At 42.2% G+C, this 15908-nt stretch overlaps 1 protein-coding gene across 4 annotated transcripts in view; it reads right to left on the bottom strand.

The window, feature by feature from the left end:
* Window positions 1-13439, bottom strand: part of TENM3 (teneurin transmembrane protein 3) — a 320768-nt gene extending 307329 nt beyond the window's left edge. For all 4 annotated transcript variants that reach the window (XM_081221018.1, XM_081221019.1, XM_081221020.1 and 1 more), the window contains exon 1: window positions 13296-13439. The gene's annotated coding sequence lies outside the window, so the exon portion shown is untranslated. The remainder of the gene's footprint in view (window positions 1-13295) is intronic.
* Window positions 13440-15908: the final 2469 nt, after the last annotated feature.

The following is a 15908-nucleotide window of genomic DNA, read 5'->3' as shown; positions in this document are numbered from 1 at the left end:
TAAGCCTGGTTCATATTTTAGTAGTTTTAATTCATTTTGAAGTAAATTGTGAAATTTTCTCTAAAAAGTTTTAAATCTGGAAAGTTATATATATCAGGACATCTTTGAATTGTATGTGAACATTTCATATTTTGGAGAAACTCACATTTCATGAGCACAGTATTTCTACCTTTTATCCTGTCAACCGTGAGGGAAAGATCTCTAGACCTAATAATGATTCACTGACAATTACAAATGTTTATAAAAGTGTGGCAATTTCTTAGTCTATTTAAAAACATTGATTCCTTAACATTTTATTAATCATAGTAAGAGCCTCTATTACACTTAATGAATAACACTTTTTTCAGGGAAAGACATTATAACAAAATACACAAGAGATACCTGGACTAAACTACTCCACTAATTACACTGTTCTATTAAAATAAAGCAATATGTTGACAACAGAGAAAATGACTGAGTAATATTACTGAGTAAAAGTCAGACAATAATAGTGGGTCATCTCATAGTTTTTGCAGTGGTTTCATACAATACTTCTATTTTTGTGGCATCTTATTTCAAGGTGGTCTCAGAGAATCAGACAGAATATCTCTGAATTTTTTCCTTTTGCTTTTAAGTTGCAAAATGATAAACTAGCTAGTTAAATTCACAAGACTACTGCTTTAAGTGGAGAGCTGGAAAACCCTTAAAAGTTTCATTTCACTACTTGTTTCTACTATTACAAAAATATCAAGTAAATTTTAAGTGGTCCTTTTCCAACCTGACAAAAATAATTTCAACTGTATGTGTGTAACTTCTCAACAACTTAAACTAAAAGACAGATTTGAAGGTTGGGTAGTCAGTCAACAAGCTTCCATGCTCAGAAAAAGTGTTTTGAGTGTATGTGTTCTGGGAGAAGAGGGCTGCTGAAAAATAAAACAAGCAAACAAACAAAACCCTAAACAGAAGATACAGTCTCTGACCTTGAGTTTGCCATCCAAAAAAAAAAAGCAGTATAATAAATAATTTAACCAATTACATCTGGGTATGAAAGCAACCTACTAAGAGCTCCATGGAGGCTGTAATGAGTATGTAAGATATGAGATATTTTGCAATCACTTGCTGGAAGAAATGAGTTGAGAAGTTAAGATAAGAGTTGACAAGGAAGAAAGAAGAAGGTATGCTAGTGGAAATGACCTGAATGACAGCTTCGCACCGCATAGTCAAAAGAGCACCGATGTGCAGTCCTGCGTCTGTCACGATTAGCTGTGTAAATTCGAAAAAGTCACTTAATCTTTTTGGGTCTTGGTGTTCTCATTCATTCAATTCAACAAGTATTCCCTGAGCACCACCAAGTGCCAGGCAGTGCTCTCGACTCTGAGCATACCAAATTTAACAGAGGCTCCTGCCTTTGTGAAGCTTACACTGATAAAATGTAAAATTTCAGAGGAAGTCATGCATTGAAAACAACAGTAGGAAAAGTTCATTGTTGGTTTCTCTCTTTCTACTATCTCCCTTTTATAATTCACCCACCAGAGAGATCCTCCCCCAAACTGATTCTGTTATGTCACTGTGTTCTATGCCAAATACCCAATGGATCCCAAATGAATATCAAAATAAACCCTTTCCTCTGAGATTCCAGGTCCTCCATGTCCTGGCTCCAACCAACTTCTCTATCCTTATCTTCCAAATTTCTCTTTCATGAACTTCATGATCCAAGGAGGTTATTTGATTTTTTTCTCAAATACGCCTCACACGTTCCACTCTTACCGCTCTGTTCACACACCTCCCCCTGCCTGGAACCTGCTCTCCACAAGCCTACTCCTCCTTCCTGCAGGCTCAAATATTTTCTTGCTACGACACTATGATTTCCTGAGCAGGAGAGAGAGAAAATCAAGGAGACCCCAAGAAAGACGATTCGTTTTTTCAGGATTGAAGAGGAAAGTTAAAGTCAGGGAAGCCAGTGAGGAGGATATTAACAAAAATGACTGTGACTGCATTGTAACAGGCAGATCCAAAAAGCATCTGGTTTGTGGAATCAGCACTTTATAGGACTACTGACTGAGTACACACATAAATGGAAAAAAGTTAGTCTAAATGGACTCAAAATTATATGATTTATGAATAGGATGGTAAAAAGCATACCAGGTGGCACACAATAGGTTTTCAGGAGGTTTTCAATAAATGCTGAGTAGGGCTTCCCCGCTGGTGCAGTGGTTAAGAATCCACCTGCCAATGCAGGGGACACTGGTTCAATCCCTGGTCCAGGAAGATCCCACATGCCACGGAGCAACGAAGCCCGTGCGCCACAACTACTGAGCCTACGCTCTAGAGCCCGCGAGCCACAACTACTGAGCATGCGAACCACAACTACTGCAGCCCGCACGCCTAGAGCCCGTGCTCCGCAACAAGAGAAGCCACCGCAATGAGACGCCCACGCACCGCAAGGAAGAGTAGCCCCCGCTCGCCGCAACTAGAGAAAGCCCGCGTGCAGCAACGAAGACCCAAGGCAGCCAAAAGTACATAAATTTTTTAAAATGCTGAGTAAATTCACTTTTTAAAATTTATGAATTGATTTTCCTTAAGAAATCACATACATTCCTAAAACACGTTATAATTAAATATTATATATTGATTTCTAATTTTATAGACAGAGAAAAAAATTTGCTACAGCAACCACGACAGGGTACAATGACTTAAACTCCATGATCACTGGGTTTAAAAAAATGTCATTTTAAAAAGAAACCGGGTTAACACTAATTAATAATTTAACAGAAATATACAGAATGCGTCTTTCCTTATATTTAAGTGGAGTTGAGGTTGTGTGATAAATAGCATGTATAGAACAGTATCACAAAAGGTTGTTAATTTCAGATCTCATGCTTTATTTTAAACAAATATAATGGAACAGAAATAGCTAAACCCCTGGACCGCTCCTCCCATCTCTCTCCTCCTCTTCCCTTCTTCCATCCAGTCCTTTCACAACCACCAATGTGCAGTGGGTATGCATGCTTCTCAGGCACAGAACTTCAGGGCTTTACTGTGGGCTTCAGCTTGCCACCTCAAATAGTTTAGCCTATGGTAAAAGCAGGCTGATTTTGGTGGCTGACATATATTTTAACAATGTGAACCAGGCTCTCAGATACTAGCTTTTCATTGGCTTATGATCGACCAAGTTGTCAAAAAATAAGTGTAACACAAGAATTCTCCTAAATGGAACAGTCTAATATATATAGAATTTTATTCTTGGGGAACTTAAGAAACAGAGAAAAAATTCAATATTGGTCTCAAATTTACCTGTATTCAATAGTAAGGTCCTCTGCCCTAGGGTCAGGATGGGGATCTATCATTTTATTAGAGCCTAGAACTAGTTACCTCTGTTTCAGAGTGCTTCCAATCCACACTGCAGAGATCAGTAACAAATGGTCTCCCTCCAATCTCATCAAAGTACACCCTAGGCATTTAGAGGTAGATATCTTGTTATTGCTAATTGAGATATTCCCAGAAATAGGGGCTGGAGATGCTTTTGATAAAATACACACAAGGAGATGTTTTTATTTTATTTTTTTTATTTTTATTTTATTTTTTTATTTATTTTTTTTTTTTGCGGTACGCGGGCCTCTCACTGCTGTGGCCTCTCCCGTTGCGGAGCACAGGCTCCGGACACACAGGCTCCGCGGCCATGGCTCGCGGGCCCAGCCGCTCCGCGGCATGTGGGATCTTCCGGGATCGGGGCACGAACCCGTGTCCCCTGCATCGGCAGGCGGACTCTCAACCACTGCGCCACCAGGGAAGCCCAAGGAGATGTTTTTAAATGAAAAAATCCTATCAACTTTCTTTCTCCATAAATATACTTTAAAAATCTTTAATATTTAACTCTACCCATGTTCTGCCTTTACTGAGGTGGAAAGATATCATACGTTTAAAATGCTAATGCCCAGGGCTTCCCTGGTGGCACAGTGGTTGAGAATCTGCCTGCCAATGCAGGGGACATAGGTTCGAGCCCTGGTCCAGGAAGATCCCACATGCCGCGGAGCAACTAGGCCCGTGAGCCGCAACTACGGAGCCTGCGCGTCTGGAGCCTGTGCTCCCAACAAGAGAGGCCGCAATAGTGAGAGGCCCGCGCACTGCGATGAGGAGTGGCCCCCACTTGCCGCGACTGGAGAAAGCCCTCGCACAGAAACGAAGACCCAACACAGCCAAAAATAAATAAATAAATATTTTTAAAAAAGCAAAAAAGCAAAAAAAGCATGACTTAAAAAAAAAATTCTAATGTAATGCCCAGCTCTTGAGAAACTGAGGCACTACTTGAATAAATATATTTTACTAATAAGCATTTCAATAAACCAGGTGTTTATAGTGATATCTGAGCATGAAAGTAAATAACTTTTTTCAATTTATGAAAGACCTGGTACCGTGAGTCCCTATTCCTAACTGGAAGCATAAAGGTAAAGATTGAGCTTAGCTTTCTGTATGAAATTTAAATGTACTTTAAAGAAATCAAACATATTATCACACATCTACAGCCCTTAGTGGTTTAAAAAAAGTCTAAGAATGTTTAAAATAAACAATTATACATTAGAAACTATAAAGTTTTAGTTTCTAAATTTCTAAATTTAATTGTTCTGCCCATTAAGGGTTCAAGGCCTTAATCTTGACATGTGAAAGGGGCTATAATACAATGCCACTCAACTCTTAAAAAAATACTAGAATTCATCCACATGAAAATAATTGCCTTCTGCAGGCCATCTCAGGAGTTATCATCTTCTTCAGATAATGCAGTCATTTCTCAATATAACACTGATATTTCTCTTTTGAAAAGGCCTCATGGAATATATTTATCTGTAGTAAATACTCTCTCTCTGGGTAGAGATCTAATATTGTGAAATAGCCAAATGTTGGTTTGTTAGGCCCGTGAAGGAAGGTAAACAATCAAACTAGCTGAATTGGTATTTGATCAAAATGAGACATGCCTATATAACAAGAACCACCTATGCCCTGCAAATAAACTCAATTTCAAGAAGAGTTTCAAAAAAGTTTTGGTCAAGGTACTAAGATGGATCTTGGGAACAGTAATTATCTATTCATAATGAGGACAAACACCTTCATTTTCAGAATCTCTATTATAACCAAACACAAATGTAGCAAGCATACATGGTCTACCGAACGTTACCCCATTTCCCTGGAAGCTGGTGAGTGAAGATACACCTTTCCCAGATTTGCTCTGCAGGGGATGCTTTCTCTTCTTATTCCTTAGGCAAGCCGAATTAACAAAAAAGCCAGTATAGAGCCCTAACTTCCCTAACCAAAGACACCCTCACAAAAATGCAAATATATTCATAGAAGCAGGACATACATGTTTATTGTATATTTTATTGTGCATGCTATGTTTTATTACCATCTGCAGTCTGGTTTTTTTTCCCAAGCATTTTGAATTAACTGAAGAAATCCTACAGGACCTCTACAAGAATGCATACTACCTAAAGCCATTGATCTGGTTTACTTCCCTCCTCTCACAGGTACAACTCAAAGTCAAGCAACTTTTCCAAGGTCAAACCACCAGATAATAGTTTAAATGCTAATTTATTTGACTTTCTAAGCAGAAGTTCTTAGCATATCAAAACTTGAAAGGAAGGAAGGAAGGGAGGGAGGAAGAAAGAGAGAGAAAAGAACACCAGATTAGCCTTGGGCACAAAGGAATAAACACAAACATAATTTATCATTTTGCCAGGTTCAATAATTACCATTTTGATGTGTTAATAGCCTTTAACAGTAAAGGCATTAGTCATCAATTAAATAAACAAACCATTAAATAGGGAACAGAAGTGTCAATACAGGCATAATCTACTAATTTTCTAATCAATGATGCTAATCATTGCTGCATATTAGCCAAGGAGTGGACATTAGCTATATCACAGATGATCATTTATAATCATGGGTCACTAAAAAAAAAAAAATCTCAAGAAGATTAAAAACAGAGTAAAATACTAAACACACACTCTCTCCATAAGTACTTGCTGATAAACTACATGATCTGCCTTGAACGGACATGGAAATATTTGTAACATTCAATAGTGACAATATTTAGGAAAGGTTGTATGCTGGCATAATTCTATTCTGTAACAGTAAAGAGAACCTACATGTAAAGCTAAGTTAGGACTGAAGTCAGAACAAAATCCAGTTTAATATTTAAACTAGAGGAAGAATTCAGTAATGAGGAAGGATATAAATTTGTGACGGCAGCAACCTGCCTTTGTACTTCAGTAGCTGAAAAACCTTACGCAAATCACTTCATCTCTTTAGCCTCAATTTTCTCATCTACAAAACAGGGAGTAAGAATATTTTCTTCATAAACCATCTGCTACATATTAGGTGTTTTAAGATTCATAATAATTTTTCTTAATGCCAAAATTGGACTGGAAGTCAGGGGCTCTGGGGCCCAGTCACTTCTAAGGGAGGGACGTGGTGACCTCCACTCGTCCTCGATGGAGAGCAGGAGCGCGTCCTAGGCGCCTGTTCCACGGTGAACTAGCAATGCACGTGACTCGTCCAGGCCTGTTTCCCCATCTTTAAAATGGAGATTATAAGAGTATTTAACTCCGGGAGTTAGAACTCTCATTCTGAAGATGAGATAAAATAATGTCCATATAAAAGGTATAGCACAGAGATTAGGACTAAGTAAATACATAACAAATCAAAGGTTAGCCCTGCTTCTCCACTTATAAAATAGGTAGGCTGGATTAGGTGATCTTGAATTGTAAACAAACGATTACAGTATAATGTGTCAAGTGCCATAACAGAAACCTGTCCCAGGTGCCATGGAAGTCTACAAGCAGGTGCCAGCTCTGCCTGGGGCAAACAGCAAAGGCTTCAAAGAAGAAATGCCCTGCAGGTAGGCTCTCAAAAGATCTGTGACAAGGTAAGAAGGTAAGTGGCACCGACCAAGTGAAAATGTTGAAGCATGGATGGAAAGGTACAAGGGGGGGGATCACGAAGGGCCTGATAAAACACACTTAAGGAATTTGGATTTGATCCGAAAGACATAACGAAGGTTTAATGCAGGGACAGGCCATGCTCAGAATTACGATTCAGAATGACAACTCTGATGATAGTGTGGAGGCTGGATTAAAGGAGGGACGGACAGAAAGCAGGGAAACCAGATGAGAAGGCTCATGAAAAAGTCTACGCATGAGACGAAAAGAGCCTGAACTAAGGTCCTTCCTGTGAGAACAGAATAGGGGGAGGTGGGGCGGGATAATTCATTTTCAACATTTTTCAATTCAGTACGTCTGTTTTTAAAATAAAAAGTCCTTAAAGACATAAATCCTTTGCGATCAAGAAAATTTGACTTGCCTGACGGTACTATTTCTGGTGATTTTGAGTTCCTCAGATTTTACTGTTACATAATTCATTGCGTGATGATAGGGTCTGAAATGATATTCGAGGAATTTTGATAATGGGCCAAGTTTTTTCTTCCTTATGAAAAGATGTGTACTTAGTTCTGATTAATTGTAATAAAAAGAATTCAGAAAAAAGTAAAGCATAAATGCCGATCGTTGATGTTTGACAGCTTTGCCTAGGAAAACAATCTTGTATGCAGCACTTAATTGCTTTAACTGGAGTTTCCAGAAAGGTTAGGTCCTGTACTGTGTTTAATAAAATTCTTCCTATAACTGAACAATACTTGTCCAAATATTTAATCAAGAATTCCATTTTAATGGAGTTGACATAAAATACATCACAAGGAAAATCTTGGCCATAAAGTTAAGAAATATAAACTAAAAACCTTCCGGTTTGGTTTTACCTTTTTAAGGGAAGTGACGGCTCTAGGACAGCAGCAACAGAACTACTAAAACCCTTCAAGTCAACATACCTAGACACTTGTTAAAACAAACATTATTCCCACTGCTAAAATTGAGGTTGGCAGGTCTCTCCGTTTAACAGCCGAGAAACAATTTGAAAAGTAGCAGGATAGCAGCTTCTTTGCAAAGAGACTAAAATAATCATCACCATTAAAAGATCCTTAAAAGCAAATACAGAACGGTCAGCCAGCCTGATCACCTTAATTTTTAATGCAGGAATATCTCCATACACATCAATGTACGATATGAACGTATGAAGGAGAATCTACTGTCAATTAAAAAGAAACTAATTTTTAATTCTCCCCTTCGCTCTGATGGCCTAGGATCAGAGGAAATACTATTTGAAAACAAAAAGAAGGAAACAGGAAAAGGGGGGTGTAAAGATGTGTCAGTGATAAAACAAGCAGGGGTGTGGCTGTCATGAAAAAGCCAACTGGCTCCTTCTACCTCCATCAAGGTCCCTCTACTGATGATGCGCTCAATAGGATGATAATGCATTTAACCACCTTCCTTGCATCTAACTTTGACCTCGAAGATCCAAATGGCCTTGTTTAACTACCTTGGCCTTTCAGCGTTTCCCTGAACAAAGGTAATCAAGGAGACTACTGCCCCTACTACCACAGGAATATGAAAGACAAATCAACTTTTAAGAGCACAGCCAGGTGTCGACTCCACCAATGTACAACTTTTAAGCGGGAGGTAAAGCGAAATAGTGGCTAAATAATTAGAAAACGTTAACAGTGTTCAATTTGTTATATATGGTGGTTTTGTTTTATTTCAAAGAAGAAGCAGAAAAAGAGTTCCAGGCTCCATTTTACAGGTCTCTAGACAGCAGGTTCCCTCTGCCTGCAGGAAACAGTTTAAGGTTATGGAAAAAGGAGGGCTGTGCAGACACTAACATGAAAAAAATGTCACGGAAAGGCCCACACATTATTTTAATTTTAAAAAATTTCAGGTTAAGATGTCTAAATAGCAAAAACTAAAGTGTTGTTCTACATGTTTTTATTAATCATTTTGGAATGCTCTAGAATCCACTGTGCTTTCTAAATGTACAAAACAAGACTTTTATGTGAAATGGTATTTAATTTTAAGAGAGGGGGATAATAACACTTACGAGAGAAACTTTTTCAAATACTATAGTATGTGGTTTCCCAACTTGAACTATTATTTAGAAGCGAGGGGCCCTCAAATATTTGGGGGCACTTTTCAATTATTCTTCTTCCCTTGTGAAATGAATTTCCCATCAGTGACATCTATGGTATACATTGTTTCCGGGATACCAAAGAGGTAGCTGTTTTCATCCTTTTGTGGTAAAAAAAGTAAGAGTAGATATTTCAAAACTTAAACACATAGGATTTGTAACTAAGCAGCTAGGTTCCCAACTAAAATCAACATACAAACACCAATTTTAAAACAACTGGTTTCTTAAAATATTAAAATATATACCATTTCAAGGCTGCTAAAAATACATATGATCAAATCATTTCTACACATCAAAATGTTACTCTCTATGGGGAAAAACAAATTTTGACGTGTCAAAAAACAAACACACTCCAAATACCTAAACTGAGACTTCAAGTTGAAAGGCCTTAGACGTAAACAAGTATTACAATAAATAACTTTCCATTTTAGACAACACTATAACAAAAGTCATACAAATCTTATGTATTTTATATTATCTATTACTAGACTAATCTGTAATGCCAAACAATCTGATAAAGCTAAATATAATGAATTACTATTGTAAAATATCTCTCTCAGAAGAAATTAAGTGTTATGTTAGCTTTAAAAATATTCAGTGTTTGAGGATATGGAATCACTTCATATATAATCACTTAAGATTAATAACTTAATATCTATGTTTATATGCTTTAAACTTGCCCAGATCAATGTGATAGAGCAAAAAATCTTGCTAATAATCCTCATCTAAACCTTTGGGAACTCCTGTCTCATCTCTCCTATTCCTCTAACAGCCCTTATCCATCAAATCCTTTCCTTGGCCAGAAAGTTCCCCAACTTGTATTTATGACTGTTGTTGGATTAGCTAAGGACCAGGTCCCTGGAAGATGTAACTCATTAGACACTTCAATAGTTGTGGCTTAGGTTTTTAGCCCTAACTACGCAGAAGCTCTGGTCTAACCCAGAAGGGTACAGCTAACTTTATTCTTAAAAACAACAACAACAAAAAGCACCCTACTGCCCCTAATTTACTTATTTACTTTCTCACTTTGACATATCACTCTTTCTCCTTCGTGGTACCAAATTCACACCATCCAAACATCCTTAAGGAAAAATATCCTAATACTTCTCAAGGGCTTGGTGCTAAAGCACTCATATCTAGGGTAAGATCAAATAATTACAACCATACTTTAGTTTAAACCACACATGTACGTATGCATGTATATATTTTTTTCAAAGAAAGAGTAAGAAATCCAGAGTGAAGCAGTAGTTTACCATATTAGTGTAAAATTTAAACTTTTTTAAAATGAGGGAAAAGCTAATAAAAATTACTCAATTAGACAGAAATTTAAAGCAAATATACTGCCCTACGTTTAGCATTTACGTTTGGATTGTCAGAAAGGTGATTCGTTAAAAATCTTTATTCACAATTGTTTAAAGTCTAGAAAACGAAATAAATTATAAAGAGACTGATGTTCCAAAGCCCAATCTCTTAATTGCTGATCAGAGCTGAAAATAGATCCTTTTTTCTCCACTAATTGAATGAGTCTGGTTAAACCTTTTGAAATGCACTTTAGAAAATGCAAGAATACAGCTTAGAACAGGTTCTTTAATTTGGGTCACTTTCTGTTACTTGCAGTAGTGACGGGTGCTTAGCAACGCTGTTCTGGTGGTCCTTTTAAGGAAATGAATACCTGGAATACTGCATTTTAATCTATTTTATGGCATTAATTATCAAGATCGCCGCATTTAGACAGTGCCTCCTTTGCCACTTCCCTACATTATGAAAGGAAGGAATCCCGTGATAAATTGAATATGTGATTTCAGATGACAGAAGATCCTATGCACACCCGTTACCAAGTTAAAAAAAAAAAAAAGGACAGAAAAACTAACAGTAAATAGAAGTCACAGAAAGGGTGAGTTTAAATGTTTAGACAAGGATCTTACACTGAAAATCAGTGTTCAGACATCTGTAAGGGTCCACAGGAAGTTGCTTTTTCCTTTCTGAATCTTTGAGGAAAATTAAATTCTATTATGCCACACACTAGGCCACTGATATCTAAGAAAGGTGATGCAACACAACCAAAATGTAGTAAGATTTTATTTGGTAGTTAAAGATATGCTGAATCTTTTAAATACTGATTTCGTAAAAGAGGAGTCTTACGTGAGACAGGTTCACAAAAACATCATTTAAATCACGACCAAGTTATTCACTTCATATTTATTTTAATGTGCTCAAAGGATTAACTATCAAGACGAGGAAACCAGGTAAAATACGGAGCTACCAAGTAGTTTTTAAGAAATCAAACTGCCATGTCATACTCTGTAAATACGCCCATTCACATCTTATTGATAATCACCAAACTAGGTTTAAGAAAGTAGTTATTAAAAATATTTGGAATACTGCTTTCTGTTTTTTCTCTGATCTCAGTTATCACTGTTAAAAGTGCAACTCTTCTCACTTTTCCCTCATAACTACACAGTTCACCTTCGATTCCTTGTCCTGAAGAAGGAAGGTACCGCTCTTGTACACCACCATCCTTCACAGCTAAAAAGAGAGTGACTCTCTCTTTGTCTAGAATGCATCCTGATTTCAATCTTCAAGAGCCAGTTTTTAAAAAGCTTTCAACACAGCCTCCAAAGATGAGAAAGCAACCATGTTAACGTGCAATCATATTTGGAACGTTTCAATCTACCGGTTGAGGTATAATCGGCATCTGCTTAAATGAAGCATACTTCACGCTTAATTACAAAGTTTAGCACCAAACTGTGTATATCGCAACAGACAACAGGATAACACCAAAATTTCTCAAGGTTTTTAACCTCTTAAAACAGATGGGCTCTCCCTGGGGTTTGGGGGTTCTGAACAGTACAGCTGCATTTGAACGCCTGGGAATCCGGGGAGAGCGCGAAACGCGGAGCCCAGACGGTGCAGGCTGCTCTCAACAGTCCGCTACCGCGAGGCTGGGAGGCTGGGAGGCTGGGAGGCAGGGAGGCTGTGTTTCTCAAATGCCTTCCCTGGGTATGTTCAAGCCTTGGCTACTTTAACGATTAGCGCACACAGAGGTCTCTGGATGGCTCTCCGGAACTTTTAAAGCCAGAGAACAAAAGGTTTATTTTAAAAATGAAAACCTTGGCTTGTACAACTCCAGACGTGAATCTGCTTTCAATTACTGAAAGTATTTCCACTTCAGTGGAAGGGGATCAAATCTTCAACTACACCCTCTTAACGGCGCTGAATTTGATTATCTCAGGCTTTGGGAAGACAGAATGGCTTTGGGACACAGCACGCATTTTCTGTACATCTCACTTAGGAGATATTCGGAGAGAGAGAGAGGGGAGAGAGGAAATGGGACTTCTCATTCTGAGAGCTGCCACGGATCCTTGTTTTATTTTATTAAGATACACACATAAATGGTAAATGATTCCGACTTCGATAGACAGTGCGCAAGTTGTTTCCAAAAATCATTCCCAACTAGTTCCTCCACGGGAGCGACCTGCATCGAAGCACGACGGAAAAGCGGGATTTCTTTTAGAGCCTCTGCCCTGCAAAACCCTCTCCAAGAAAAAATCACACGCTGAGTATTTTGCAGGAGAAGAGCTGCTCTTTTAATCATTAGCCAGATTACTGTGTGCCTCCCTCCCTGCCCCGCCCCGCCCTAAACCGCTGGCACGACGGACCTTAGTTCAGGAAACCGAAGGGCTGATTAATTCCAGCTCAAGGCGGATTCTGAAACCCCGGAGACATCAACGATCCCAAATCTCTCCAGCTCCAGATGTGCTCCCCACGAATTCCACACGCCACGTCGCAAAAGTAACAGAACGCGGGGAAAACACACAGCGCTACCTCCTGGATTAGCCCTGGACACTACTCATAACAAAATATCCACCTAATTAAAAACGCGCGAACAAAAGACCATTCTCCCCGCAGCTACCTGCACCGCTCCGGGGGACGCAGAGTCCTCCAGAGAGTTCAGCCTCCGCCTCCTCTAAACCCTGAAGGTGGCCCCTCAGGAGTCAAAGCGCCCCCGCCGATCTGATGCTCACGTTGCCTGGGCCCCGATTCGAACCCGCGCGGAGCCTCCTCCCATCACGACGCCACAGGGCAGGACAGCGGGGCTGCTGCTGCCGCCGCCGCCGCCGCCGCCGCCGCGGCCCCCGGGCGCGAACAAGCGAGCCAGCCGCGCGAGGAGCCGCGCGCGAGGAGCCGCGCGAGGAGCCGCCCAGGCCGCGGAGCCGCCGCCGCCACCGCCGCCACCGCCGCCGCCGCTCACCCACCTTGCCGTCGCGCGCCCTCGCTGTGGCCGTGCGGAGCCGAGCCCGGCGCTGCCAAGCTGCCGCGGTGTGGAGCGTATCGTGTTACAGCGCCGGGCTCGGGGCTCCGGCTGCAAGCGGCCGCCAGACATGATAGGCTGAGGCTCCTCTGTTTACACCCGGCCGCGGAGGGGGCGGCGGCGGCGGCGGCGGCGCTTAACCCCTTCGCGCCGGGCCGGGCCGCCCCCGCCCCGCCCCGCCCCGCCCCGCCGGTCCCGCCGGCCCCGCGCCCAGGCGCCCGCGCTCCCGGCCGCGCCCCCCGCCCCCGCTTCCACACGCGCACACACACACACACACACACACGCGCAGGCCGGGCGTCCCCAGAGCCGCGTCCCACGCGCAGGGGGTGCGAGATGCGCCCCGAGCTGCTCGCCAGTCTGCCCCGGAGGCCCCGATCCGAGGCCTTCCGCGCGCGCGCAGGCCGTGCAGCTCCCGCGTTCCGTCCTGGGCTTCTCCGGCTTGCTGTGGATCTTTGCAAGTCGGTCCTTGTCCGGAAGCGCGACCTGGCTGCGCTCACAAAAGAACCTCCTTCCCAACATCTGGATGAACCCCGACCCCTGAGCCGCCAGCCTTCACGCCTCACGCGGCGGCGGCGGTGTGGCCTTCGTCCGAACGCGAGCGGTGGCCCCGCGCCCCGTCGTCGCCGCGAAACGAAGTCCTCGAGCTGGCGGGACGCGCCGCTCGGGGAAGGGGGCCGGCGAGGGCCCAGGCGGCGGGAGGGGTCGCCGGCGCGGCCTGAAGTCCAGCGCCGGCGGGCGCGCGCGCCGTGTGTGTGTGTGTGGGGGGGGGCGCTTGGGAAGCGCAGCGGGGGCACCGCTCAGCCCGCATCGCCCCTCGGCCTGGGTTGCCGAGGCCCGGCCCCTCGATTCGGCCCCGGGGCCCGCGGGCCGGGGGGCGGAGCTGTCCTGCGCCCGGCTCGTGCGGGCCGGGGACTCGGACCCCCAGCAGCGCCGTCGGTGGCGCCGGGCCCGCTCCGCCGGGAGGGAGGGCGATCTCCGGGTCTGCACACAGGGGCTCAAGGGGTCTGAGCCAACTGTGAACGACGCGCCAGGGCTGGACAGCCCGGACCTGGGACACCTACCTGATGCGGCGTTCCAACGGGCTTCACTCTGAACGCGAGACACTTGGATGCTGCAAGCTTTTACTACATCTTTACTTTAAAAGATTGTCTTCTCCTCCCTCCAGATGCACTTTCATCGTTATTTTTGCGTGGCCTCCGGGTCAACGTCCCTCCTTCCTTTAATTTCTCTTTCTTCCAGAACATTCCATCCCCTTCAGCCTCCTCCTCCATTAAGCTAAGAACGGAATGACGGAATGTTCCTGAATTTTTAGACTCACCCGTGTTTTCTTCCAAGCCCTGCAAACCCCTCAGGTATTTTTATTAATAAAGAAACAAAGACAACAAGCAGCACTTTGCAATACTAGTATCAATCAGCAGATCTCTGCATCATTAGCTGTCATTCCACGTTTTAACGCTCCTCTAAACATAGTAAGCCAAAAAATGGCTACTTAAGAAAGGACCAGTGTTTCCCCCCCGCCTTCATTTATCAGATTACATCCTTTTCTCAGTTTCCTTGACTTAGCAACAGCAATTTCTTTTCCCTCCTTGGGATATCTCGACCTTGACTTCGGCCCCTCTTACGAGTAAGGCTACAGTGATGTGCATTCAGCTCACCTGCCTTTCGGTGAATACTCTCCCTCTCCAGTTTTCCTTACCATCCAACACACCCATTGTCATTCACGGAAATGTCTGATGTTCCTCAGTGTTGAAGCACAGTCTCTGCACCTCAGTGCGCTTTGCTTTCAATAACAATGGCTCTTCGAAAATCGTGACTCACAAACACATTCTGTTACGTGATTATCACAAACATCGTGCTTATTCTTCCCTGAATGATCAATATGTTCACTGTTTAATTAGGACATCATTAAGGTATCAGGGAAAGTATTTCAACATGCCTTTGACACAGTCTAAATTTCAAACTTATTTCAAGGTTTTGAAATTCACCTTAGTAAAACTGGGTCAAAAAATAGAACAATAGATATTTTGTGGGACACTGAAAGACTTCTAAGTTCTTAGGCACATATCTTCCTAAGTCGTAATATTTTGAAAAGGATCCTTTCACGAATCACTGTAACGTGTGTGATTCATGGGGGAGGTGGGGGGGAGGGTTACCTGAAGTAATTGCCAGTAAACACTGTAGAATGATTTAGGCCCTGGAATATGAAGAAGGTGTATTCAGTTGGAATCTTAGAAGAATTAAATAGGTAAAACATTGCACCTTGAGAGTCCTCCAGGACCCAGGGACTTGGGAATGCTTCAGATACGTACTCCTGGATTTTTGATGACAGGTTAGCAGATCTGGATTTGGACTAGAACATGAGGAGACAGGAAGATGAACACTCTAATCGAGGACTGAAAGGTTTTAACATCTTAAATCGCCATTTGGGTCAAGATGAATCTCAAGAAGACTGATACTTGGGCACGCTCGTTTCCTCAGATAAATGGTATGTAAATTGGTCGCTGCTGGGTAGTATTTATTAAAATTCCAATTTAGAATGCTAATTAAGCCATGCCCA

This window comes from Mesoplodon bidens, assembly GCF_964165515.1.
Source record: "Mesoplodon bidens genome assembly, chromosome: 20".
Classification (NCBI taxonomy): domain Eukaryota; kingdom Metazoa; phylum Chordata; class Mammalia; order Artiodactyla; family Ziphiidae; genus Mesoplodon; species Mesoplodon bidens.
This window is presented reverse-complemented; position numbering and strand designations above follow the sequence as displayed.